The sequence below is a fragment of the Lactuca virosa genome, chromosome 7 (genome assembly GCF_052849685.1).
Source record: "Lactuca virosa cultivar CGN04683 chromosome 7, Lactuca_virosa_CGN04683_v6, whole genome shotgun sequence".
Classification (NCBI taxonomy): domain Eukaryota; kingdom Viridiplantae; phylum Streptophyta; class Magnoliopsida; order Asterales; family Asteraceae; genus Lactuca; species Lactuca virosa.
The window spans coordinates 53598641-53623443 of NC_136432.1; positions in this window are offsets into that span (position 1 = coordinate 53598641).

Here is a 24803-nt window from a genome sequence, read left to right on the forward strand (position 1 = left end):
CATGCATAATGAGCCTTCAGCCTGACTGGACTGCTTCACAGGCCTTCAGTCTATCTGGACCGCTCTCCGAGCCTTCGGCACGTCTGGACCGCCTCGCAAGGCCTATAGCCTATCCGGACCGCTCATCGGGCCTTCGGTCTGACTAGCATACCCTCCTGGGTCTGTAGTATATCCGGACCTCCCTGAGTATGTTGGCCTTCAGCACAAAGCAGGACCGCCTCAACCCCACCCACAATCAAACAAAATGTGCACAATCATATCATATGTTATCATAATAACAGTCAAACCGATCTAGCAGATCAAATAGCATAGCAACATCCTATAACCAGGACACCGACCTATCCAGGTCACTAACATAGCATAATCCTATAACCAAGATACCGACTGAACCAGGTCACTAAGCATATGCATATCACCATCCTAACTACCAGGATGCAAAAAAATAAACATATCATGTAATAATCCGGATACAAATCCATAAAGGGTCGGCCTTGGTGCCTTAGACCCCGTTGATATAATGAGGATAACTCACCTCTCAAGTGTCGTACTGAAGTGATAAGCTCAACTCTCGGATCACCAACACGAACTCCTCCACCTAAAGTTACCACAAAACCCTTTTTCCATAAATTTCCAAATTACCAAAAATACCCCAGAGGTCAACTGGTCAACCCTCAGTCAAAGTCCACGTCCATGGTCAAAGTCAACAGTTCATGTTGACCCAACTCGTCGAGTGTAGTTCACCGACTCGTCGAGTTCTTCCTGGACTCGAGAAGTCGTGAAATCCTAGGTTGACTCGTCGAGTTCCCCTATAACTCGTCGAGTTCATACGTGTCCAAAGGTTGAGAGAAACCCTAGCCGACTCGCCGAGTATTCGACTGACTCGTTGAGTTCAAGGCAATCTTCAACGGACTCACCGAGTTGTTCATCCAACTCGTCGAGTACATGGCCATCTTCATGTGGCTCGCCGAGTTGACTATGCAACTCGTCGAGTCCTTTCAGACCTTCACTCATGCAGACACTTTTTAAGCCATGCCAAGGTTCCAGATTACAGATCCAAGCTTCTAAGGCATGTTTATCACGTAAAGTTGCAAACTTTACGTGCATGCAAGGCCCTAGAGGCTCTAAATGACCAATCTAAGCTTCCAATGGAGCTTTACACCTTAGGAGAGTCTCATCCTTACAAGAGCTGGAAGCTTTATGGACTTAGAAGCCCAAGAGAGTTCAGATCTGAAGTTACAACTTCAGATCTTAGCTTATGCACAAGAAAAGCTTCCAAACATACTAGGAAAGCCCTAAAATTTGCCCAAAGGGATCTAGAAATGAAAAGAGGTCAGGATAGCGATTTGATACCTTCCAGAAGATGCCTAATAAGATAGACTTCGGATCTCACAAGCTCCTTGCTTCTGGATACTTGATCTCCAAGCTCTTTTCTCCAAAAATCCTCTTCCAAGCTTAAGAATACACAAATGGAACACACACACTCAATTAGTGTTTGAGAGGGACAAGAAGCAGTAAAAGGGAGGCTGGGGGAGGCCAATGATCCTTTAAATAGGGTGCAAAACCCCGGGATTTAGGGTTTGATCTACCAGCTCCTACTCGTCGAGTTCCTTCTTGGACTCGGCGAGTAGGTCATTAAAACACGTGAACCAATCCGCTGCTACTCGACGAGTAGGGCAACCAACTCGTCGAGTAACCCTTGAAATCAAGAAACTTTTATATTAAAGCAATACTTGAGAATCGGGGCGTTACATTACTGGTGTCCCTGCATGAAGCGGGACTTAGCTTGGTACGTGGAGAGATTCCTGACCTGCAGGAAGGTCAAGGCAGAGCACCAGAGGCCCCACGGCAAGATGCAGCCGCTAGACATTCATGTGTGGAAATGGGAGGATATCACTATGGACTTCATTACTAAGCTTCCCAGGACCGCACGCGGGGTTGATTCGATATGGGTCATCGTGGATCGGTTGACCAAGAGTGCCCATTTTATACCGATCCAGGAGAGCATCTCGGCTGAGAAGTTGGCCGAGATTTATATGCGAGAGATAGTGGCACGTCATGGAGTGTCTGTCTCGGTGGTGTCAGACCGAGACGTCCGGTTCACTTCCAGGTTTTGGAAGCGGTTTCACGACGAGATGGGTACTCGTCTCCATTTCAGCACCGCTTTCCACCCTAGACGGACGGACAGAGCGAGAGGACGATCCAGACTCTCGGGGACATGCTTCGGGCATGTGTGCTAGATTTCGGTGGCAGTTGGGATACGTATCTTCCATTAGCGGAATTTTCGTATAACAACAGCCATCACTCCAGTATAGACCGGCCTCCCTTCGAGATGCTCTACGGGAGGAAGTGTAGGACCCCAATCTGTTGGGGTGAGATCGGTCAGAGAGTGATGGGGAGTAAAGAGGTAGTACTCAAGACCATGGAGCGGATTCAACATGTCCGGAGCAGACTCCAGACTACTCAGAGTCGGTAGAAGAGTTACGCCGACAAGCGGCGTTCGGACTTGGAGTTTCAGGTGGGCGATATGGTCCTCCTGAAAGTATCACCCTGGAAGGGTGTTATCAGGTTTTGGAAGCGGGGAAAGTTGGGCCCCAGGTTCATTGGTCCATTTAGGTTTTTGGCCCGGGTGGGTTGGGTTGCCTATCGGTTAGATCTTCCAGCAGAGCTCAGCCAGATCCACAGCACGTTCCATGTTTCTCAGCTGCAGAAGTGCTTAGTGGATGATTCAGCAGTAGTACCCCTGGAGGATATTCAGGTTGACGATAGCCTGAACTACATCGAGAGACCCATGGCGATTTTAGATCGAAAGGTGATGGAGCTGAGGAACAAGAGGGTAGAGTTAGTAAAGGTGCAGTGGCAGCACCGCAAGGGCTCAGAGTGGACGTGGGAGCCCGAGGAGGAAATGAGAGAGCACTACCCCGAGTTATTTGCAGAGACACCAGACTTCGAGGATGAAGTCTAAGACAAGTGGGGGAGAGTTGTAACACCTGGTTCCAAGTATACATTTAATCAAGTCAATTTTATAATTTTACCCTTGGACTCGACGAGTTGAAGGCCCAACTCGTCGAGTAAGATCGAATCCAAGGCGGGAACTAAGTAGTCTACTCGAAGAGTCGGAAGACCGACTCGGCGAGTAGGCGATGTCTGATGAAAACGCTAATTTTAAGGGTTTGTCCCCCTATTTAAAGAACATAACGCCCCTATGACCTTCCTTATCACTCCCTCAACGTCCAGAAAACCCTAACACGCCACCTTGAGCCTTGTGAGTGTTTGAGTGCCATTTTTGAGTAAACTTGTGTGGTTTGAAGCTAGTGTGAAGAAGAGGAAGAAGGAGGACTTCAAGAGAAGTTTGTAGATCCAAGAACAACAACAGTTTCTCCTCACTTTCTGGTAATCAAGCTTTATACTTGACTTGTAGTTTCTTAGATCTCCTTGTGGTCATTTTTATGAATTTTTGGGTCCAAGAAGCTTGATCTTTGGGTATTCGACGTCCCAAGTTAATATAACTTCAGATCTGGAACCTTAGAGGGCCCTCATGGCATAAATGTGCCATCTTCATGGCCATGAGAACCCCATGAATGAAATAAACCCTATGCAGGAACGTACTCGGCGAGTCCAAGGCCATCTCCCAACTCATGAAGACGGACTCGACGAGTTGTTCATACAACTCGGCAAGTCACAGACTGGACACGTTCTTAATATGAAGATAAACTCGATGAGTTCAGGAAGAACTCGGCGAGTCAAATGAAGATTGTCTCGATATTATGATTGAAGGTGAACTCATCGAGTTCTTGCTAAACTCGACGAGTAGAGTCGGGTTGGGGGAAGTTGAGAAGATTGGGTCTCGGCGAGTTGACGAGCCAACTTGGCGAGTCCGGTCAACTGGGAAGTTGACTTTGACCATGATGTTGACTTTAGCCAGGGGTAAAATGGTCATTTTACCCTAAGAGTAGTTATCAGCTTTTGACTATGTGTCATTGTGGCAATTATAGCCGGAGAGCAACCGGAGCAGCAACCAGATATTTCTCACTCAGGGTTTCAGCAGTCAGACACGCGAGGTGAGTGTCCCTTCAGTAAGAACGGGTCTAAAGCACCAAGGCCGGCCTGCAGTATGAGTTTATTATTAGTTGAGTGTGGGCGGGGCCCGTATCTCTTAGTTAGTTGAGTGTGGGCGGGGCCCATATCTCCTAGTAGTATGTTTGTAGTATGATTCATGATTGAATGATAGACTTAGTATACTTGTTTCTGTGTGATACTTGTATGTCAGTATAGTAGCTGAGTGTGGGCGGGGCCCGTACCTCACAGTAGCTGAGTGTGGGCGGGGCCCATATCTCGAGCAGTTAAGTGTGGGCGGGGCCCGTATCTCAAAAATAGCAGAGTGTGGGCGGGGCCCGTATCTCCTAGTTAGCGGAGTGTGGGCGGGGCCCGTATCTCCTAGTTACATGTTATATGTGTATGGTATGTGGTAGTTTGGGGGAGCTCACTAAGCTTTTTACTTACAGTTTTCAGTTTTGGTTACAGGTACTTCCACTAGTAAAGGGAAGGGCTCAGGTTGATCGCATGGCACACACCACAGTCACAGCCTGGGAGTTCACTCTGACGATTTAATATGAGATTTTGATTTGAGACAGATACTATGATGTTTTATGATACATGATTATGACTTTACTTATGATGGTTGATGGTTTTAATAATGTTTTAAAAAACGAAATTTTTGGGATGTTTCATAGTAGAGGCACATAGATAAGCATAACATAAACATAATCAACAGAATACGAGATAGAAACATACCAGTCACAACATCTGGAGCTGATTTTCCCTCCTCGACAGTGAGCTGGAAAGAACGACCTCGAGCCCTTGGGGGCTCCGCCCTGCCCTGAATCCCATCAGTGATCCTCAAAGTAGTCGACGATGAACCCTGTGTTGGCCTAGCAGCAAGCGATGGGCAGTTGGACTTCACATGGCCAAACTGGTCGCAATGAAAACAAATCCTAGAACTGAGTGTTGGGGCCTGTTGGCGGCAATCCCTCGCCATATGGCCTTGCCGGCCACAATTTTGGCACCCAAAAGATGATCGGCAAACACCCTTATGAACCTTACCACACTTCCCACAAGTGCGGCCTTTCCGGTCCCTAGATCTGACATCAGCGGTCTTAAACTGCTTTGGCGCAAGCTGCGATGCGCCGATGTAATGCCCGTGTTTCTAGGCTAGGCATTAATATTGACATAATAGTGTAGGTTAACCTTTGTAACTCATTTTGAAGAAATGAAAAGGAATTATGTGAATATTATGTGAATTATGTGTTTTATGCTTAATTATTAGGATTTAATTAATTAAGAATAAAAATGAGCATCGAAAATAAATATTAGATAAAGCCGATATCTATTAAGAAACTTGTAGTGGGCATGACAAGGATTACAGATATATAAAGAATACCAAAATCCGAGTTATAACGAAGAAGTTATGACCTGTCGAAGTTTCGCGACAAAACCGGCACGGTGCCGAATGACGTAAAAAGTGAGTTTTTGATAAACTACTTTTTAGCCTTAGTGATCTAAAAGAAAGTCGTAGTGTTCGTTAAACCGAGACTATGTATAAAAAGAACGCCCAAATCTGACTTCGTATGAGAAAGTTATGATTTTTCTAAGTTTCAGCTTAGCAGTAGACAGCTAAAAACTCGAATTTTAGATCGATTGATTTTTAGCAACACAACCTAAACGAGAATCGAATGTCTCATCAATAGTAGTACAACGGTAAAAAGACAGACGAAAACGGACGTCGGATGAAGAAGTTATGAATTTTTAACTGATTTTCCTGTCCCGGTCTGTTAAAAATAATAATATTAAAAATAAATTCAAAATTAGCCGATGGAGTCTAAACGAAAGTTGTAGAGCATAATTTCGCCTACGCGTGCATATAAAGAACGTCAAAAACGAAGCCCATATGCAAAAGTTATGAATTTTAGAAGTTCGGGGCACAAAAATCAAGAAAAGTCCGAAATCCGAGGAATTTCGCATGGCTGGTGTTCGGCCACGTCACCCTCGCCTCGCTGCGGACCCGTGTTTGATGCTGATGACGAGTCCGAAGCGTGGCTCAGTCAGAGACCGACGCGTGTTGCATACGTGGCCTGTCCGAAGCGAGCCACGTCTCGCCTACAAGCTTCCGACGCGCCCTTCGCATCCGAGCCACCTCCGAGCCTCGCAGCTGCCGCGTGGAGCCTTCTTAGCCATTAAAATTCGGTCTCGCACCCTATAAATAGGGGGGTTGCGAGATCTCCCGGCTAGATTTGGAAAATTGCCACTTTTCACCCCTTAAACAATATTTTTATCATTTTGACTTTCCCCGAAGCCCCGGTATCATTTTCAACACCCGAAACACGTCCCGAAGTGCCCGAAGACCCGGAAAAATTTATCTTTTTGGTTTTGAAGCTCCACCCTCACACGGCCCGGTTTTTCATTAAAGCCCTTGGTTTTATTGGAAACGATCGTTTTAAGAAACGAAGTGCTGCCCGATTATCGTCTTATCGGGTGAGTGTATAGTCACTTTCATCTTATACATAGATATGAAGTATTTTATATAAATACGTGTTATGTGTATATATATTGATTGTTTATTTGAGATGGTTGTTGAATGAATGTTTTATACAAGTTTTAAAATGATTTAAACTTTATGTATATTTATTTTTATCTACAAATATGTTGGGTAAAACATGGGTAGATAGTTGATGTGTGATGAAATAAAATGATGAGAGGCTTCGATGTTATTGTGATCCAGTCATCTAGCGAAGTATGGATGACGACCACGGAATTTCCTAGACAGTCCAGTGGAACGCTGACAGGCTCGCAACCTGTAGGTGTTAATGAGCTTCGGTGTTCATTTGTTGTACTCCATCCCCCACATGGTTGTCTTATTTGACATAAATTGGTGGGAAACCCCCAAAGCAGTGTTGTCGCCCCGATGAAAATCCTTAGACTAGGTCCCTTGTGATAGCTGTTTTAGGGACGTAAAGTGAGGATAACGGGAATGGGTAATCGGGTTATTGTTGTTTGATGAAATTAATAAATTTATTTATTGTGGGTTGAAAACCATATATGTTCACCAGGCTCCCAAGCCTGACCCACTCAGTTTTTTTTTATATTACAGGTAGTGGACCCCGAGCATAGTCGGATGATGATGAGAGATTTTTGGATTATAGGCCACTAGTTGTAAATAACTGTTGTAAGGCTTATAATGTCTTGTTTATGCTTTTGATCTGTATCGGAACATGACATCCCGAGGTTTTGATATAAAAGGAAAATATATATTTCTTAAAGAAAGGTTTTGATAAGCTTTTATCATGTTTTGTTTTGGGGACCAATTCCGCAACATCTTTTAAAAGGATTTCTCTGACTTTATTTTAAAAGCATAAATTAAATCGTTCTTTTCTGGCCGAGAAATTAGGGGATGTCACAGTTGGTATCAGAGCATTAGTTTAAGCGAACTAGGAATTTGTAGGATTTCTAGACTTAAACTTAGAATGTTAAGTGATGATTGTGAGATGAGTGTCTAGTATATTTTAGACACGAGCACTAGTTTATTTTAGGAAAGATGCCTAAGATGCTTTTATATGCTAAATGCTATATGTTTTCCATATATGTGATTATTTGTTTGGATCTACGGTCTGTTGCCGACCGGATCTGGAAACCTTATGTGTGTAGGATTCTAAGCGTACGATTACGATATTAGAACTAACATGTAAACGTTTCGGAGTGATAAGGGAATTTAAATATCTATCGAGGATAAAGACCTAAATTTGCCTTATTCGGTATATAGATTATAATGGCAAGAACTCGCAGTGGAGTTGGAAATGCAAACGGAAACAGGAATCAACAACCTGAACCCCAAGTACTTGAGCAAGTACCTGTTGCAGTAGCTGCATCTAAGCCAATGACGATGGCTGGGTACAAGCAATGATGTAGATGATGTTGGATCACCAAATGGAGGAGACAAGGAGATTACTACAACAGAATAGGGAAGAAACTACGATATCTGTTGAACAGCCCGAATTGAATGAAGGGCAATCAGTAGGAGGGAACTACAGTGGGACTCTTGGTCAAGCCAACCCACCGATAGTTAGACAAAACAACCAGGATGGAGGAGTTGATGGACGTGGATGCAAATACAAAGATTTCATGGCATCCAAACCACCGTGTCTATCTAGAAGCCCGACACCGGTGGAAGTCATGAATTGGATCTCCGAAATGGAGACAATGTTTGAAAGTTGTGAGTGCAGCAACAAACAGAAGACCGCACTTGCAATTCCTCTGTTAAAATCTGGTGTATTAAGCTGGTGGAAGTTACTAGCTGATTCGATGCCCAAGGGAGAAGCTAGCAAGATGTCTTGGGAAGACTTTGTGGTACAATTGAAATTGCAATACTGCTCTGAGCAGGATTTTCTGGAAATCAATAATGAGTTCCAGAATTTGAAGAAGGGAAATATGAGCGTTACTAAATATGCTGCTAGTTTTACGGAAAAGATGAAGCTTGTTCCTTATCTAGTTCCGACTGAACTCTCTAAGGTCAACAAGTTTGCCCTCGGATTACCAGCGGAATTTGGTCCGATGGTCAAGCAAGCAACCACTTTGAAAGCCGCCATCTGGGCTGCTAAGAATGTTGAGACTCAGATCAGAGAGAAGGGTCTGGAGAGGGCAGAAGTTGGCAAAAAGAGAAAGTTTGAAGGAACTTCAGGTTCCAACAAGAAAAGCATATTTTCAAAGTCTAAGAAGTTTGGAGGAGGAGGAGGCGAAGTGAAATGGTGTGAGAAGTGCAAGAAAAAGCACTCTGGGAAATATAGTGAGGTAGTGACTTGCTATAAATGTGGAAAAGTTGGGCATTATGCCAACGAGTGTCCGTCCAACAGGAGGGTATGCTTTAGATGTAACGAAGAAGGGCACGTTTTGAAAGACTGTCCGAAGAAGAAGGATGCAGCAAAGCCCAATCTTCCACCAAAGCCAAAGGTGAGAGCCTTTCAGATGACACTTGAAGCTGCGAAAGAAGAAGCCGATGTCGCTTCAGGTACCTTTCTCGTAAACGAATTGTCTGCCCAAATTTTGTTTGATTCTGGAGCCAGTTACTCCTTTATTTCGCATGAATTTGGTAGAAAACTAGCTTTGCCTGTAGACAGACTAGTTAATGCTTTAATAGTCGAGATTGCTAGTGGCAAGCTTATACATGTTAGCCATTGTATGAAAACATCCTCATTGACTTGAATGGGAATAAGTTCCACGAGGAATTATTACCTATCGAGTTAAATGGTTTCGACATAGTTCTAGGTATGGATTGGCTTAGCGCCAATGATGCCGAAATATTGTGTAGAAAGAAGATAGTAAAAGTAAAACCGCTAGGGAAAGAGTCGTTTATGGTGTATGGAGACAAACGCAGAGTAAACTCTGGAATCATTTCCCTAATGAAAGCCAGAAAGTGCTTGGCCAAGGGATGTACATCATATCTAGAGTTTTTGATCTATGCTAATAAGGAAAAGAAGGAGGTGCAGAATATTCCGGTGGTGTGTGACTATCCGGAAGTCTTTCCCGAAGATCTTCCCGGATTGCCCCCTGATCGACAAGTAGAATTCTGTATCGACTTGTTACCAGGAACGACGCCGATAGCAAAAGCACCGTATCGATTAACACCAACAGAGATGAAAAAGCTTATGACACAACTTCAGGAGTTATTGGACAAAGGTTTTATTCGACATAGTTCATCACCCTGGGGAGCCCCGGTGTTATTCGTAAAGAAGAAAGACGGGAGCATGAGAATGTGCATCGATTACAGAGAGCTGAATAAGGCAACAATAAAGAACAAGTACCCGTTGCCAAGGATTGATGACCTGTTCGATCAGTTGCAAGGTTCGAGCTATTTCTCGAAGATCGATCTGAGGTCAGGATATCATCAGCTAAAGGTAAGAGAGCAGGATATTGAGAAGACTGCGTTCAGAACAAGATATGGACACTATGAGTTTTTGGTTATGTCATTTGGACTAACCAATTCTCCAGCAGCATTCATGGATTTGATAAATAGGGTTTGTAAACCATTCCTCGATAAATTTGTGATAGTGTTCATAGATGACATTCTGATTTACTCGAAAAGCCAAGAGGAGCATGGCAAACACTTGCGAGAAGTGTTAGAAGTCTTAAAGAAGGAGAAGCTATATGCAAAGTTCTCCAAATGTGATTTTTGGATTCAAGAGGTCCAATTCTTGGGTCACGTGGTCAACCAAAAAGGAATAATGGTTGATCCAGTGAAGATTGAAGCTGTGATGAAGTGGGAACAACTGAAAAGTCCTACGGAGATCCAAAGCTTTTTAGGATTAGCTGGATATTATCGAAGATTTATCCAAGGCTTTTCTTCGATCGCTACTCCATTAACAGCTTTGACCCACAAAGGAGCTACTTATACTTGGGATGAGAAGCATAAGGAAGATTTTGAGAAGTTAAAGAAGAAATTGTGTGAAGCACCGATTCTTTCTTTGCCTAAAGGAGTTGATGACTTCGTAGTTTATAGCGATGCATCTGGAGTTGGGTTAGGTTGTGTTCTGACCCAAAGGGATAAAGTGATAGCGTATGCATCGAGGCAATTAAAAGAGCATGAAAAGAACTACCCCACTCATGATCTGGAGTTGGCAGCGGTAGTATTCGCCTTAAAGATATGGAGGCATTATCTTTATGGCACAAAATGTAAACTTTTCACTGATCATAAGAGCCTTCAATGTATCTTTAATCAGAAGGAATTAAACATGAGGCAACGACGCTGGCTAGAGTTACTTAAGGACTACGACTGTGAGATACTTTACCACCCTGGTAAAGCAAATGTTGTTGCTGATGCTCTCAGTCGAAAGGTAAACCTTGAAAAGAAAAGGCCAAGAGCGTTGAGAATTGAAGTTGTCTCGACAATTGTGGAAAGTATAAAGAAAGCTCAAGAGGATGCTTTAGATAAAAATGACCGAAAGGAAGAACGTTTGGGCAAAACGTTAGTATTCGGTACAAACAACCAAGGGTTGAAGGTATTCCAATATAGGATTTGGTTACCTAAGACGGGAGGAGTGAGAGATCTTCTGATGGAAGAAGCTCACAAGACCATGTACTCGATTCATCCCGGCAGCACAAAAATGTATAGGGATTTAAAACCCTACTACTGGTGGCCGACGATGAAGCTCGATGTTGCTAAGTATGTGGCCGAGTGTGTGACATGTGCTAGGGTTAAGGCACAACATCAGAAACCGTATGGTAGTTTAGAACCTTTACCTGTACCCATGGGTAAATGGGAAGACATCACCATGGATTTTGTTACTAAACTGCCCAGAACAAAGAACGGTCACGACATGATTTGGGTGGTCGTTGATCGCTTCACTAAGAGTGCGCATTTCATAGCAGCCAACGAGAAATGGTCTATGGATAAGCTTGCAAATTCTTACGTGAAGGAAATTGTGAGGCTTCACGGTGTTCCGTTAACTATTGTATCCGATCGTGACAGCCGTTTTACCTCAAGGTTTTGGAGGAGTCTACAAGAGGAATTGGGTACCAAGTTGTGTTTGAGTACAACTTACCATCCGCAAACTGATGGTCAAAGCGAACGAACAATTCAAACGTTGGAGGATATGCTGAGAGCATGTACCCTGGAATTCCAAGGTAACTGGGATGAACACTTACCTCTAGTAGAATTTTCCTATAATAATAGTTTCCACTCGAGCATTAAGATGGCACCTTATCACGCTTTGTATGGAGAAAAGTGTCGAACGCCGTCATGTTGGCTGGAAGCTGGGAAAAAGCAGTTTATGGGACCTGAAATAGTCCATCAGACTGCTGAAAAGTTGAAAGTGATTAGGGAAAGGATGTTAGCTGCTCAAGATCGACAAAAGAGCTATGCTGACAAGAAAAGACAACTGATATCATTCGAAGCTGGAGATTCGGTTTTACTTAAAGTCTCACCGTGGAAGGGACTTATAAGATTTGGTAAAAGGGGAAAGTTGAGTCCAAGGTTTATTGGACCGTTTAAAGTTCTTCAGAAGATTGGGAATCAAGCTTACCATCTAGAATTACCGGAAGAATTGAAACGCCCGTGTTTCTAGGCTAGGCATTAATATTGACATAATAGTCTAGGTTAACCTTTGTAACTAATTCTGAAGAAATGAAAAGGAATTATGTGAATATTATGCGAATTATGTGTTTTATGCTTAATTATTAGGATTTAATTAATTAAGAATAAAAATGAGCGTCGAAAATAAATATTAGATAAAGCCGATATCTATTAAGAAACTTGTAGTGGGCGTGGCAAGGATTACGGATATATAAAAAATGCCGAAATCCGAGTTATAACAAAGAAGTTATGACCTGTCGAAGTTTCGCGACAAAACCGGCACGGTGCCGAATGACGTAAAAAGTGAGTTTTTGATAAACTACTTTTTAGCCTTAGTGATCTAAACGAAAGTCGTAGTGTTCGTTAAACCGAGAGTATGTATAAAAAGAACGCCCAAATCTGACTTCGTATGAGAAAGTTATTATTTTTCTAAGTTTCAACTTAGCACTAGACAGCTAAAAACTCGAATTTTAGATCGATTGATTTTTAGCCGACACAACCTAAACGAGAATCGAAGGTCTCGTCAATAGTAGTACAACGGTAAAGAGACAGACGAAAACGGACGTCGGATGAAGAAATTATGAATTTTTAACGGATTTTCCTGTCCCGGTCTGTTAAAAATAAAAATATTAAAAATAAAGTCAAAATTAGCCGACGGAGTCTAAACGAAAGTTGTAGATCATAATTTCGCCTACGCGTGCATATAAAGAACGACAAAAACGGAGCCTGTATGCAAAAGTTATTGGAAACGGTCGTTTTAAGAAACGAAGTGCTGCCCGATTATCGTCTTATCGGGTGAGTGTATAGTCACTTTCATCTTATACATAGATATGAAGTATTGTATATAAATACGTGCTATGTGTATATATATTGATTGTTTATTTGAGATGGTTGTTGAATGAATGTTTTATACAAGTTTTAAAATGATTTAAACTTTATGTATATGTATTTTTATCTACAAATATGTTGGGTAAAACATGGGTAGATAGTTGATGTGTGATGAAATAAAATGATGAGAGGCCTCGATGTTATTGTGATCCAGTCATCTAGTGGAGTATGGATGACGACCACAGACTTTTCTAGACAGTCCAGTGGAACGCTGGCAGGCTCGCAACCTGTAGGTGTTAATGAGCTTGGGTGTTCATTTGATGTACTCCATCCCCCACATGGTTGCCTTATTTGACATAAATTGTTGGGAAACCCCCAAAGCAGTGTTATCGCCCCGATGAAAATCCTTAGACTAGGTCCCTTGTGATAGCTGTTTTAGGGATGTAAAGTGAGGATAACGGGAATGGGTAATCGGGTTATTGTTGTTTGATGAAATTAATAAATTTATTTATTGTGGGTTGAAAACCCTATATGTTCACCAGGCTCCCAAGCCTGACCCACTCAGTTTTTTTTATATTACAGGTAGTGGACCTCGAGCATAGTCGGATGATGATGAGAGATTTTTGGATTATAGGCCACTAGTTGTAAATAACTGTTGTAAGGCTTATAATGTCTTGTTTATGCTTTTGATCTGTATCGGAACATGACATCCCGAGGTTTTGATATAAAAGGAAAATATATATTTCTTAAAGAAAGGTTTTGATAAACTTTTATCATGTTTTGTTTTGGGGACCAATTTCGCAACATCTTTTAAAAGGATTTCTCTGACTTTATTTTAAAAGCATAAATTAAATCGTTCTTTTCTGGCCGAGAAATTAGGGGATGTCACACCCGAGGCCAACCTCTGCTCCATCATCCAACAATGAACCATAGAGCTGGGTGGAAACAAACTGTCTAATCTCTGTCTTAAGCATGCTCAAGTAACGGGTCATCTGAGCCTGCTCAGATGTTGCAAACTCAGGGGAAAACATAGCCCTCTTCGTGACCATCTGAGTGATCTACGTTACCGTCTCAGACCCCTGCCTCAAATCCAGGTACTCCTGGGCCAACCTCTCACGCTCCACTAACGGCACGTATCAGGTGTAGAACATCTCATAGAACTTCTCCTAAGACACAAGAGCTCTCTGCTCAGTAGAATATGAACTAGTAGCAAGCCTCCATCAATCCTTCATTCCGGTCCTCAGAAGGTTCAGAGCGCACCTGACCTTCTGGTCAGCTGGACAAGAACAAATGAAGAAACACCCCTCCACATTAGATAGCCACCTCATAGCGATGATCGGGTCCTGCACCCCATCGAAAGTCGGGGTTTTCGTATTGTCGAAGTCCTGATACTGAAAAACCCGACCCGATCCAACCCCTGCAGCTGCAACGGCTGCAGCAGCAGTCTCAGACAAAGCAGCATAGCGCTCATCAAAGTACTCAATCATGGCGATCTTAATAGACCTGAACATCTCTGGAAACTAAGCTCGGAAACGAGCAACAACCTCCTCCTGAAGGATCTCCCTGATCTTGTCATCCAATGTAGTTGACTCACCCTGACGACCAACAACTGATCCCGAACCGGACCCAACCTCAACTCGACGTGTAGTCAACATACTGAAAATAAACCAAGAGGATATCAGATAACATGCATATCATAACAGGGGAACCAACTCCCGACAAAGCCCTATGGGTTTTGACTTCCTTGTTACACGTACGGGTCATGTGCTTTCAGTAGTACGGGCCCATACTACCTTTCATACCTACCCATATTTGTCTCAGAGGATCACCACAACACCCTAACAATATGCGCTAGCATACTCATACACTCAATCCTCACTCTCTAGAGGAAAGGCTATATATCTCAAAACTGGCCAGCTGACCCTACACAACTCATCCATGAAACTTCCACCAACCCTGCAGCACTCGTGTATGCTAGCCATACATAACACTGGACCCTATCGACAGTCGAATATTTGATCCTACCCTGATCCCTTCATCAAACAAGGATAGGAAATAAGGCCAAACCAAACGTTCTCAGGCTATAAAATCTTAGTTATGCATGACGATGATGTATACACTAAGCAACTACACTAATGATGTCAATTCCATTAGAGAAGAACCCTAGGCTATCTGGCATCTTATAATCAGGAAATTCTATCATGAAAAATCCTGAAGATCCCTAGCCTATCGCTAGCATGTTGCTCTAACATATCACGATATTATTGGATTAGGTGTCTAAGCCCATAACTGTAATTGGTATAAACTTGAATTGATAGTAGCATACTCCTTTTGGGTTGCCTTCATACCTGGTAATTGAATAGGATAACTGTTAGAGAGAGAAGAATGATTTATTAATTTATTACTTGGTTAATAAATTAATTAGAAATCAAAATAAATGATTTATTATTGTATTATGGAAATAATATATTAATTAGAAATCATATTGTTTAATTAATATTTAATCAGAAATTAATTTGGAATTAATTTTGGGGTTAGAGGAATTAATTAAATGTGTAGGAACTAAAGGTGAAAATATTCAATAGTTGAGCATTGGGAAATTCTAGAACCTCCCTAAAGAGGGGGGGGGGGGCGAAATCCAGAGTGTTCATAGGGTTTCCTTGGGCTCTAAGGGTGCATTGGATGCCTTAGGGGGGAAGTTAAGGGATTAGGGTTATCTTGGAGTGCCTGCCTAATCCAATACCTTCCTAACATCTATATAAACCCTCCTTAGGCTTGAATTTCGTCCAAGACTTCTTTCTAAGTGCCTTGGACGAAATTTAGGCTTCTCCTCTATCTTTCTGTAGTTTTCCTTGGTTGCTAGGTTTGTTTGTGAACCATTAGAGGCGCGACACTTGGTTGCTACGTGCCTTGGACGAAATTTTGGCTTCTCCTCTATCTTTATGTAGTTTTCCTTGGTTACTAGGTTTGTTTGTGAACCATTAGAGGTGCGACACTTGTGGCGCTTGCTACCAAAGGTCTTTCAAGCAATGATTCAATATTGTTTACAATAACAATATTAAAGGTATGTATCTAAACCATAGTTTATTCTTATTTTCATAAATTATAGTTGCATCCTAGGGTTTCTTGTTTTGTGTTCAATACTTGCATGTCCAATAGTGAAAACATAGATCCTACAATTTAGGATTGCATGCACACATAGGGATTGTTTGTTATGCTCAAAACCCATCAGTGATATCAGAGCCTAGGATTGTTTTCTATTGAATATAATGCAATTGGTTGAACTTGACACTTAGGGTTTATGGAAATTAAACCCATTGGAATTAGGGTTTTCGCAATTTAAGGTTTCCTAACCCTAATTTTGAAAATTTGCCCATCGGTTTTAACCCTTTCCTTTGGCCTCCTAAATTTCGAAATCGAGGGTTTCCTAAGACTAGGGATTTTCGAATATAAGGCAAGGATTGAAATCCTTGCCTTCCTCCCCAAGATTTGTCATATTATGGAAGTTAAAGATTTGGTGAGATTATTTTTGGTAATTATCTTGTTCTTATTTATTAAGATAATTGGAAGATTTTGTAAGATCCCTCCCATATTTTCGATATTTAGGGGATAGGGATTAGGTTAAATTAATTGATTAATTTAATTGGATAATCCTTAGATGATTTAATAAATTAATTAAAAGTTTTAATTAAAATTGTTTTTAATTTCGAAAATATAAAAGATTAAAAACCTTAGTATTTTGAAAAGTTTAAAATAAATCTTTATGGATTTTATTAATTTAATTAAGTGATTAATTAAAAGATAATTAATAAATCCATAAACTTGTTTAAATTTAATTAAACTAAAAGTTTAATTTAATAAAAGATTAAACCCTAGGAGTTTTAAAACGTTTTAAACCCACCTTATATAATTAAGAGTTTAATATATATTATATGTATAAGAAAAGTCAGTCGAACCGCTATTACGCCTCATTCACGAAGCCATACTATATGGGGAGTTTAAGGAAGCGGCTTGTAAAATGACCGCCATTGGGTATCCATTCTTACCCACCGCTCTTTTGTATGGTGGAGGATTGTTAGCCGAACGGGTTCGATAGGACAATTAATTCTCATTAAAAGTATAATGATAAAGTAACTAAAGCATTTTCTAAAATCCCATTCTTAGTTGCTTTAGGAAAAATGTGAATTTGATGCTAACCCATGAAATTACACATTGCACCTTATTGGTCGTTAGTGGAGCGTGTGTGGTTAACCGGCACACTAATATAGGACTAATATTGTTGGAAATGGGTGTCTCGTAAATTATCATTAAATTAAAGGAGCGTGTGTGGTTAACCGGCACGTTAATTTAAGATGATATATGACATTGAGAGTACCAAGCTAATTTTCATGGTTATTCACATCTCGTTTGTGATCCTCGGCATCCCAGTCACAAAGTGAGAGCATAATCGAGATTAAACATGCCATTGAATAGTTCAATGAATCTCAAAGATCTAGGAGTTTAATGAGATTGAAATTGGTAAATGCTTTACCTACCTAAAATAGATTCGAATTTGATTACGGCATCCCTCTTCAAAGTTCGATTCGAAAATATGGATGCTAGCCTTAATTTAAATTTTTGGGTTAATAATTAAGGATTAAAATCAACAAACTTGAATTCTCTTCCTCGTTCTTTGGGAAGTGGTTTTCCTCTTCGTTCTGAAGATGATCTTCCACATGTTGATCAAGGTGAAAGAATATTCCCTTCTTCAAGCAATGGTGGAACTCGAGATCATGCTTCTCTAACTCTTCCTCCACCTCCTCCAGTGACTCTCCCAAAGTCATGTATTCTTCAAGTTGAAAAGTACGAAACTACTCAAGCCTTATTGGCATGTAGACATCAAGATTGAAAGTCTGTATGGGCGCATGTTCTGAAAATGAAGTCACACATTGACAGATTGGGGATGTTGGGTGTCGTTTTCCCAAGGGAGCTAACCATTGACTTCGTTCTACTTTCGCTTCCTGAATCATATAGTCAGTTCATCAAAAACTACTATATGAGGGACCACGACGTGACCCTAATTGATCTAACATATATGTTGATTGCTGCCGAAGTAGAAACTCTTAAGAGCACAAGTCAAGCAAAAATGTTTGAAGGATCTGTCTCCAAAAATTTCCATGGACATTGACAATGGCAACATTGGTAGTCCAGAAAAGGTTTCTCTTCCCAATGGAAAGGGATCGGCCAAGGTCAAACCATTTGACCACATGGTAAATAGAAAGGCTAGTTCTGAGATAGTCCCATGTGCTATTCCTAAAAGGTCCATATGTTTCTATTGCCAATTGAAGGGGCATTGGATGCGAAGCTGCTGTAAGTCCCGAATCTGCTTGTGTATCAATCAGATCCGTTTGATGCTGCGGAATCCCAATCAAACAGATGATGCCAGATCAAAATAGAAGAGAAGGAGGAGAAGGATAACTTGAATCTATGATGTATTCAAAGATATGAGTGATGCTCCATACACATTAGATTCTCTCACATACACACTATTCTTGTCTCTAGTTTCTCTCTCTACAATAAGCTCCTCTCCTATGACTCTGCTCTAGGCCGTACACTCATCTACCACTCCTCACCCCTTACACCTATGTATATAGGAAACATGGGCCGTACACGGGTTCACGACCGTGAACAGGTTTACGGACGTACACACCAACCTGGCCGTGAACACAGCCGCAAACACATATTACACTACATAAAAATACAGTTGTCTAGAAAAGCAAAGTATAAACCATAATTTTAGACCCAACAATCTCCCCCTTGGTTTATAGCTTTCTTTTCTAACTAACCCAACAAACTCCCCCAAAAAAATAGCTGGCTTTTCTTGTCAATCTTCATCGGGAGCTTGGCTTCAGCATTAATCTTCAAATTCTTCACAACTTCAAGATGAACTTGATGAATCTTCAACGAATGACTTCATCTTGAGCAGTTGGCCTTTTCTTCAAAATTTGACTCTAAACGCACATTGGGTGAGGAGGCTTCTTGATAAGATTCTTGAAAGATAGCGCTTTCCGCTTGAGAATCTTCAGAGAGAACTAATCTTTTTGGATCACTTCAGCAGGTTCAAGATAGGAGCAAATTGATTGAGGAGGCTTCAATGCAACTTGACACATAATTTTCAAGTCAGCTTCACCTTGCTTCTGGGGTTGAAGGATTGAATGTTGAAAGAATAATCTTCATTTCTTGCTCCTTCGAATGAGAATTCTTCGATGCTCATGGATGAAGCCTTGGCCCAGAAATCTCGATATAGTCTCCATGAGTCTCATCTACATTTGAATTCACTTTTCAAGACAAAACAAAACTAAAAGAAAACTTAGCACACAATATTTTTTGAATTTTTCATATTTTCTGGAAAAACAGAAAGAAAAATTTTTGGATTTTTTTTTAACAAGAAATAAAACAGAAACAACACTATTTTTGGATTTTTTATTTTTCTGATTTTTGTTTTATTTATTTTTTATTTTTTTTAATTCTCCCCCTAAATTTGTGCATAGAGGTAAACTATGAACAAATTTAACAAAAGGAAAAATATTTGGGTTCAAAGTTGTGAGACAGTCTTAACTTTGTTTATCAGTACCTTCACCTTCATGAATAGATCTGGTCAATTACCCGTATTGTGGTTTATACTTTGCTTTTCTAGAGAACTGTATTTTTCTGTTGGGTCTAAAACTATGGTTTATACTTTGCTTTTCTAGACAACTATATTTTTATGTAGTGTATTATGTGTTTGCGACTGTGTTTACGGCCAGGTTGGTGTGTACGGCCGTAAACGGGTTTACGGCCGTAAACTCATTCACGGCCGTGAACCCGTGTACGGCCCATGTTTCCTATATATATAGGTGTAAGGGGTGAGGAGTGGTAGATGAGTGTACGGCCAAGAGAGAGAGAGAAATGAGTTGAAGTGTGTGTAAGTGTGTGAATCTTGTGTAAGGATCTTCATTCATATCATCAATACATTCAAGATTCATATTATTCTTCTTCTTCTCCTCTTCTATTTTGATCTGGCATCATCCGTTTGATTGGGATTCCGCACCATCAAACGGATATGATTGATACACAAGCAGATTTGGGACTTACAAGTAGTATCAGAGCTTGGATTATATCAATCAATTTTGTCAGATCAGGAGGGTATTTGACCTTATTTTTGAAGGATTTTTTCGTTTTTGGATAGATCTTGGCAAAATAAGGGGGGTTTGTTCTTCGTGTTTTTGATAAAAACGAGTTTTGGAGCAAAAAGGGGCAAAAATCGCTGTTTTTATTCGTATCTGAAGCTGGTTCACGGCCAGTTGAAGGTGTACAGCTAGGGGCGTTTACGGCCAGTCTCGCACGTGTATAGCCTCACTTCGGCGTTTACGGCTCAGCAGCGTTTTCGGCTTTGGACGTTCTCGGTTGCACACCTCGCACGTGTTCGGCCCGCGGTTCACGGCCAGCCTCGCCTTGGGTTCACGGCTCAGCGACTTCGGACAGTTCCCGGCAGCATCCTCGCACACGCACGAATAGTCCTCGTTGTAGCAAATAATCAAAAAAAAATTTGGGGTTGCCAGGTTTCGAACCTGGGTCCCCTGATTCCTCACCCCAACGCCTCTTCCAACTCATCTAGGCTGCGAGATGATATCATCCTTCCAATTTTAATTCAAAAGGGCTCGTTTACGATCACAGTTTCGCATTTTTAACACTTTCAGTCCAAAATTCAAAATTTTTATTTTATTTTAAAAATTCCATTTTCTTCCAAAAAAAAATTAGCTTTTAATTTTTGAATTTCTAAATTGACCTTTGACCTCAAATTTTAACTTTGATTTTTCAAGTTTGACCTTTGACTTTAAACTTTGACTTTCTCGTTTAACTTTCAAATTTTCAAATTTAGCTTTTCGGTTTGACTTTTTAAATTTGACTTTTAAGGTTGACTTTTGAGTTTTCAAGTTAAATGGCATTTTTGGTAAACAATGAGTTTTTCAAAAATCAATGTCAATGAAATTTACTTGGAGAATTAACGTGAACATTATGAATTACTACGTAGAGAGAACGAGGAACTAAAATACGAAGGATACTAACTAAGGAAAGGCCTGAAACCACTAAAAGAACAACTAGAGGCCAAGACTAAGGATTTTAGGAAAATACAGGCAGAGTATAGTGACAAGTGTGTTCATTATAAATATCTTAAGAAAGATTTTGATGTTGTGACTGCCGAACTTGATGCATTAAAAGAAAAATATAAAGATGTTGAATTCAACATTAAGAAATTTGATGTGTCAAGTGAGGTAGTTGCATCGATGATTGAAAAACAATTAACATTCAAAGATAATCAAACTAAGGGGTTAGGGTATCACAGTGTACCACCTCCCTTCAATGACAATTATAACCCACCCCTTGAGACCAATGAGGAAGAAATACCTACTCAATTTGGCCAAACCCCTGCTCCAGTTTCAGTTAAGACTGAACAATCAGGGCCAACTAAGGGTGTTGAGGTGAAGAATACTGATGTTTCTACTTCCTGTGCAGGTAAAGTAGCGGAAGATGAGAACAAGGAGAACACTATTGAACAATCCAATGACTCCTTGAACTCTAAATCTGTTGCTTCTAACTCAGTTACTCCTAACAAACCTGCTGTTGAGAAATACAGGCCACCAAAACAAGCGAAACCGAAGGCTTGTTGTATGTGTGCATGTGGGAACAACAAGAAGCGAGGCAAAGATACGCCACCAGGGGCAGGAAGAAACAACTTCACAGTGAAGAAAAAGACATGTTTTCACTGTGGAACACCTGGACACATTGATAGAAATTGTCCTAATTGTGCATACGTACCCTACTACACACAAGGCTGGCAGAACGCGCCAAGAGGGAGATACCCGGAAAGAAGCCCTTCAAGGTCAAAATCGTGAAATGGCGATTGGAATGCAAACAAGGGCAAGAGTTCAACTCCCAAGGCCAAGAAATCAACTCCCAAGGTCAAGAAGGGAATGCCAGCCTAGAAGCCAAATCTAAGAGATGCTCCAGTGAAACCAAGACCGGCTAGGTCAAAGTCATCTCGGCGATCGGCTTCAAGTTCAAAATCAAGTGACAAGGCACCCATTGGACCGAACAAGAAATGGGTTAAACCCAACTATCGATGGGTACCGAAGGTTCAATCTCCCAAATCTTTTAATGACTCTAATAATTCTTCATCTTCTGTTTGTGATAAGCAGAATATGTCATGGGAGAGAGTACCTTGCAAAGATGACAAAGGTCGACCCAGTTTCAAAATGGACTGGGTTCCAAAGACCAAGTAATCCCGCTCTGTGTCGAAACAGCTATGGAGGCATATCATTGGACTTCGGTTTGTTGATAGTGGTTGTTCTAGGCACATGATAGGAGGCATCTCTCAACTATACAACATTCATAACTTTGTTTGAGAGTATGTGTCCTTTGCGGGAAAGGAAGGAAGGAGAGGATCACACATGGGGTTTGTGCTTAATAATGTGAAGAATTTTCTGATCTGTTCTGAGATTATGCGTGCTGTTCTCAGACCTTCTGGATGCAAATTCAATCGGTGACTTACGGTTTGAGTTCTTCTTCTCTATACTCCTGAGTTTATCTTACACTGATTCGTTTTGAAGACAATTATTTTCTTTCTTATAGTTTTTCTTTAGTAGGTATTGTTTGGGAAGTGATATCTATAAAGTGATAACGGGCAGTCTAAACATGTGTAAGGGACTGAATCTGAATTGTCTAGACTCTGTGTTCAATGTGCTGGTAGGCTCAAAGGATTTGATATTGTGGATTTAGATAGGATTGTTTGGACTGAACATACGACACTCGGGTAGATTGAGCAGTGAGATAAACACGGGAACCTACAGGATACACTAAATTAACACGCATCTAGAACTGTGATTCAACTTTTCCTTGATGTACGGACTTATGTCCTTAATTCTCGTTCTGATAGGGCGACTGGGGGGTTCTGATAAAGTAGGTCTGTAGGAAATTATTTTCTTGCTTTCTATCTGTCAGTTATATGTTGCTTCCTCTGCGTGATTGGAAGAGATCCGACCTGGAATGCAACATATGCAACTCTATTTCTATGCATCTTCTTTATCTGTGTAATTCTTCCTATCTGTTAGTCATATGCTGTCTCCTCTGCGTGATTGAAATGATCTGACCTGGAACACAACATATGTAATATTCTATCTCTCAATCCTTCTATCCTAATTAGCCATATGTTGTCCCCTCTGTGTGATTGAAAAAGATCCGACCTGGGACACAACATATGCACCTATCTCTAAATCTGACTTCCTCCTTAATAATTGTGTACTCACGTAAAGTAAGGAGTTCTTTGGAAGTTCTTGATAACCAGGGTATATCGGGAAGTGGGGAACACATTCTAGTGCAACTAAAATTGAACCATTTAGAGGTTGTATGTAGATCTCGCTGCTTAATTTAAGTGGACAACAATACCCGTGGTCGTCGTCAGCTAAATGGTTTATTTAGAAAAGTTTGTCGATATTCTTCGTGTTTAAGTGGACCACAATACTGGAAATTGACCAGATCTATTCATGAAGGTGAAGGTACTGATAAACAAAGTTAAGACTGTCTCACAACTTTGATCCCAAATATTTTTGTTTTTGTTAAATTTGTTCATAGTTTTCCTCTATGCACAAATTTTAGGGGGAGAATTAAAAATTTCAAAAATAAAAAAAAAATCAGAAAAATCCAAAAATCCAAAAAATAGTATTATTTCTGTTTTATTTCTTGTTCAGAAAAATCAGAAAATCCAAAAATATTGTGTGCTAAGTTTTCTTTTAGTTTTGTTTTGTCTTGAAAAGTGAATTCAGATGTAGATGAGACTCATGGAGACTATATCGAGATTTCTGAGCCAAGGCTTCATCCGTGAGCATCGAAGAATTCTCATTTGAAGGAGCAAGAAATCAAGATTATTCTTTCAACATTCAATCCTTCAACCCCAGAAGCAAGGTGAAGATGACTTGAAAATTATGTTTCAAGTTGCATTGAATCCTCCTCAATCAATTTGCTGCTATCTTAAACCTGCTGATGTGATCCAAAAGATTAGTTTTCTCTGATATTTTCTCTCTGAAGATTCTCAAGCTGAAAGCGCTATCTTTCAAGAATCTTATCAAGAAGCCTCCTCACCCAATGTGCGTTTAGAGTCAAATTTTGAAGAAAAGGCCAAGTGCTCAAGATGAAGTCATTCGTTGAAGAGTCATCAAGTTCATCTTAAAGTTGTGAAGAATTTGAAGATTAATGCTGAAGCCAAGCTCCCGATGAAGATTGACAAGAAAAGCCAACTACTTTTTAGGGGGAGTTTGTTGGGTCAGTTAGAAAAGAAAGCTATAAACCAAGGGGGAGATTGTTGGGTCTAAAATTATGGTTTATACTTTGCTTTTCTAGACAACTGTATTTTTTTGTAGTGTATTATGTGTTTGCGGCTATGTTCACGGCCAGCTTGGTGTGTACGGCCGTAAACGGGTTTACGGCCGTAAACCCGTGTACGGCCCATGTTTCATATATATATATATATATATATATATATATATATATATATATATATATATATATATATATATATATATATAGGTGTAAGGGGTGAGGAGTGGTAGATGAGTGTACGGCCAAGAGAGAGAGAGAGAGAGAAAGGAGCTTAAGTGTGTGTAAGTGTGTGAATCTTGTGTAAGGATCTTCATTCATATCATCAATACATTCAAGATTCATATTATTCTTCTTCTTCTCCTCTTCTATTTTGATCTGGCATCATCCGTTTGATTGGGATTCCGCACCATCAAACAGATCTGATTGATACACAAGGAGATTTGGGACTTACAGCTACCCAGACTAC